Genomic DNA, 5,054 nt, shown 5'->3' with positions numbered 1-5,054 from the left:
GGGGAAGGTCAAAGGGGAAAAAAAAAAGGAGACATATGTAATACTCTTTGTAATACTTTAAACAATAAAACAAAATTTTAAAAAAAGAATCATTTTGTTCAGTATTTGTGTGCCCTCAATTCATCAACTGTTGCTAGTTTTGTGCTGTAAACTTTATCTTTCATGTATCCTCATAAAAAATGTCTAGTGACATTTTAGGATAAATTTTATTTGTTCAAAGCTTAGTCTGGCTTTACCCATTATTTCAAGTCAGTTAAACCTGACAAGGAGTGAAAATTAAGTTAGTTATCAGCTGTTCAAGTGTGTACACACCTTTTTGGGACACCCTAAATATATAAAATGGGTTTCTTGTAGACAAAATAAAAACTTTAATTTAAAAAAAAGAGTTTAGGGGACCAGATCATCTTAGATTTGGCACATCACTCTAAATGCAATAAGAAGCCACAAAAAGAGAAGCATTACAGTTCTATTTACCTGGTTGCTAGGTGGACAACTTGGGAGGTGGCAAGAATGTAGAAGATTCTTGGGAAGCTACTGCAATAGTTGAGGAGGCTTGGACCCAGAAGGTGATAATGCCAATGAAGAGGAACAGGGGGCTTGGCATAGAGCCTTCCACAACCCCATGCAAACATGCACTCAACAAGCATGTGCCGAGAACCTCCAGGGCTAGACTCTATCCTTGACTCTAAAGATTTAGGGGTAAACAACACAAGTCCATGCACATGGACCTTACGTGTGTGTGTGTGGGGGGGGGGGAGAGCAACAGAAAAAAATAAAATATGAAATGTTGACGAGGGGGACCACTCAGGTGGTTAGGATGGGCAACCAGGAAGAGGTGACAAATTTCAAGAAACCTTGCACTCGTAACAGAGGCTCAGTACACGATATCCACTAACATCATTATCATTAGTACAAAACAAAGTACTGTGTGATTTTGTTTTGGGTGAAGACTCTGCCATCAAAATGGCTTAAATGTCCCAATATTCTTCCTTTATTACTCTCTAAGAGGACCACCACAACCTAGATACCATTTTTTTTATTTACTAGAGGCCCGATGCATGAAAATTCTTGCCCTCAGCCCGGCCTGCACCCTCTCACAATCCGGGATCCCTCAGGTAAGGTCCCTAGGCCAGGGCCTATCGGGGCTTTCCTTCCCCCAGCTGCAGGCAGCTGGCCCCACCCCCACCACTGCCACTGCTTGCCATCTGTACCCTCTCCCCCCCACCCTCTGCCACTGGTGGCCTCCCTCTACAGGCAACAGGTGTGGGGTGCAATGGCTTGGCTGGGCCTCCCTCTGCGGGGTGATCACTGGCCGCCACACACCTGCCACAGAGTCGCTGCCTCCGGTGACCCTGGGCCTCCCTCTTTCTTTGCTGGGGAGTGGGGCCAGTCCTGCGAGGGGCCGTCTGCATACCTGAACTCCCCTAACCACTCTCCTGCCTACCTGATCACCCCTAACCACTTGCCTGCCTACCTGAGCACCCCTAATGCTGGGGGGCGGGGCCAGCCCTGCAAAGGGCCATTTGCCTACCTGATCACCCCTAACCACTCTCCTGCCTACCTGATCACCCCTAACCACTTGCCTGCCTACCTAATCACCCCTAACTGCTTGCTGGGGGGCGGGGCCAGCCCTGCAAAGGGCCATTTGCCTACCTGATCACCCCTAACCGCTCACCTGCCTACCTGATCACCCCTAACCATCTGCCTGCCTGCCTGATAGCCCCTAACCACTTGCTTGGGGACGAGTCCAGCCCGGCAAGGGGCCGTGGTGGTTCTGGTCTCTGGTCATTCAGGTCATTACACTTATGGTGACTGGCCTTTTATTATACAGGATTTTTAATGAATTTATTAGAGTGACATTAGTTAATCAAATTATATAGGTTTCAAGTATAAAATTCTATAATACATCTGTATACTGTATTATGTGTTCACCCCTCCAAGTCAAGTCTCCATCACCATTTATCACCCCCATACTCTCTTCTAAATCCCACTACCCCCTTTCCCTCTGGTAATCACCTTACTATTATTGTCTGTGTCTATGAGTTTGGTTGTGTGTGTGTTTTTTTGCTTAATTCCTTCACCCTTTTCACCCAACCCCACAAACCCCTCAGCTGTCAGCCTGCTCTCTGTATCTATGAATCTACTTCTATTTTGTTTGTTAGTTTATTTTGTTCATTAGATTCTATATATAAGTGAAATCATATGGTATTTGTCTTTCTCTGACTGGCTTATTTCACTGAGTATAATACCTTCTAGGTCCATCCATCGGAAAAGGTAAGCTCTCCTTCTATTTTTATGGCTGAGTAGTATTCTATTGTGTAAACACACTACAGCTTTTTTATTCACTCCTCTACTGTTGGACACTTGGGCTGCTTCCAAATCTTGGCTATTTTAAATAATGCTGCAATGAATATAGGGGTGCATGTATTCTTTCAAATTAGTGTTTTGGGTCTCTTTGGATATATTTCTCGAAGTGGAATCACTGGGTCATAAGGCAGTTCCATTTTTAAAAAATATATTTTTATTGATTTCAGAGAGGAAGGGAAAGGGAGAGAGAGACAGAAACATCAATGATAACAGAGAATCATTGATTGAGCTCGAAACCCAGGTATGTGTCCCAATCAGGAATCAAACCATGACCTCCTGGTTCATAGGTCAACACTCAAACACTAAGCTACACGGCCAGGGCAAGGCAGTTACATTTTTAATTTTTTTAGGAAATTCCATAAGATTTCCCATAGTGGCTGCATCAATCTGCATTTCCATTAACAGTGCATGAAGGTTCACTTTTCTCCACATCTTTGCCAACATTGTTTGTTGATTTCTTGATGACAGCTTTCTGACAAGGTGATATCTATTGTAGTTATAATTTACATTTCTCTGATGTCAGACAATCTGAATAAACTAATTACAACTAATGAAATTGAAGTAATAATCACAAAACTCCCAACAAACAAAAGTCCTCAATTGGATAGCTTTACAGGTCAATTTTACCAAACATTCAAAGAACTAACACCTATCATCCTCAAACTAGTCCAAAAAATTCAAGAGGAGGAAAGACTCCCAAGTTCATTTTACAAGGCCAGCATTATCCTAATTCTAAAACTAGATAAAGACACTATAAAGAAATAAAATTAGAGGCCAATATCCCTGATGAATATAGATGCTAAAATCCTCAACAAAATATTAGCAAACCGAATCCAGCAATATACTGAAAAGATCATACACCATGATCAAGGATGCAAGATTGGTACAATATCCGCAAATCAATAAATGTGATACATCACAAACAAAATGAATGATAAAAATCACATGATCATATCAATAGAGGCAGAAAAGGCATCAGATAAAACCCAGCACCCATTTACAATAGAAACTCTCAGTAAAGTGGGGATAGAGGGAATATACCTCACAGATATGGCAAACCCACAGGCAACATCATACTCAATGAGCAAAAACTAAAAGCATTTCCCTTACGATCTGGAACAAGACAGAGATGCCCTCTTCCACCACTGTTATTCAACACAGTTTAGAAGTCTACTCGAAGTCCTAGCCACAGCAATCAGACAAGAAGAACGAAAAGGCATCCAAATTCAAAGTAAGAAGTAAAACATTATTTGCAGATGACATCATAGAGAACCCTAATGATTCTGCACAAAAATACTAGAACTGATAAATGAATTCACTAAAATAGCAGGTACAAAATAAATATCTAGAAATGCCAACAAACAGATATCTTTATAAATCAACAGTTAACAAACAGAAAGCAAAACTAAAAAAAAAAAAAATCCCATTTACTACTGCTTCAAAAAATGGGAATAAATTTAACCAAGAATGTAAAAGTTCTGTACTCAGAAAATTGTAAGACACTGAAGAAAGAAATTGAAGAAGATACAAATAAGTGGAAGCATACACTGTATTCATGGATAGGAAGAATTAACATTAAAATGTCCATACTACCCAAAGAAGTCTATAGATTCAACACAAGCCCTCCCTATCAAGATACCAATGGCACATTTCACAGAACTGTGAAGGATAAAATAATCATCAGTAATAAAATAACAGCTACCATTAAGAACTATCCTTACTCAATCAACCTAAGATCACCAGGGGTCAACAACGTTTAACAAGAGTCAGTTTACTGACTCACTGCAAGGAGAGAGCTGCCCCACGGCTCCTTGCAAACATTATCCCTAAGACTCACAGCAACCCTGAAGGTTGTATTATTGCCCTAATTTTACTCATCAGGAAACTAAAGCTCCAAGAAGGGTTCTTCCTCAAAGTCTCATGGCTAGTAAATCCCTGCCCATCTAACCCCCAAGCCCTCACAGTGCAACACAGAATCCCTCTACCCCAGGCCCGTGCAAGCCCATAAAATGTCCCTAAGAAACTGTAAGCCAGTGGCTCACAAACTTTTCTTCTGGCCAGTGAGAAGTGAGCAGCCAGGCAGCCGGGCGGGGCTTCTGAGAAAGCTTTGCCTTCCTCCTGAAAAGGGTCACTCTCGGCTGCTACACCTTCATCACTCATTCCTGCCAGGGCCACAGCCATGGTGCCTGGAGGCCCAGCTCCCACTTGAGACCATGAGGCGCTAGCATGAGGTGCTAATGCGCTAAGGAAGGTGGCACAGAGAGAACAGAAAGTGCCTGGGTCCCGGCACCTCTGTTAGCAACATCTACCTCCAGACATCTTGTCATGGAACCACATAAATCTATAATTATTTAAGTCACCAGAGTTGGCTTTTTGTGACTATCAGTCAAATGCACTCCTAATTGAGGAGACAGATTCTCTGGTGACTCCCTGAGATTTCTTTCACCTGAAAGTAAATAATTTCTACTAGAAGAAACAGCGTTTTCTCCAATTAGTCACTGCCCCCACCACACGCTCAGAATTTGCCTCACTAGAAAAACATAACCGCGACACACCTCATTGTGTGGTCCCAGGGCAGATGAAAGAACTGTATCAGCAAGTTTATGTCTTTCATTCATTCCTTTCCTCCCTCCCTCCTTCCCTTCCCCCTTTTCTTCCCTTCCCCCTTCCCTTCCCTTCCCTTCCCT

General features: G+C 42.4%; 1 protein-coding gene across 10 annotated transcripts in view; it reads right to left on the bottom strand.

Moving 5' to 3' along the window:
• Nucleotides 1–5,054, bottom strand: part of MARCH8 (membrane-associated ring finger (C3HC4) 8, E3 ubiquitin protein ligase) — a 126,851-nt gene that overhangs the window by 21,012 nt on the left and 100,785 nt on the right. The window lies entirely within an intron of this gene.

This window comes from Myotis brandtii, unplaced genomic scaffold (assembly GCF_000412655.1).
Source record: "Myotis brandtii unplaced genomic scaffold, ASM41265v1 scaffold1032, whole genome shotgun sequence".
Lineage (NCBI taxonomy): Eukaryota > Metazoa > Chordata > Mammalia > Chiroptera > Vespertilionidae > Myotis > Myotis brandtii.
The sequence above is the reverse complement of the archived record's forward strand: the minus strand, read 5'-3'. Positions and strand labels throughout refer to the sequence as shown.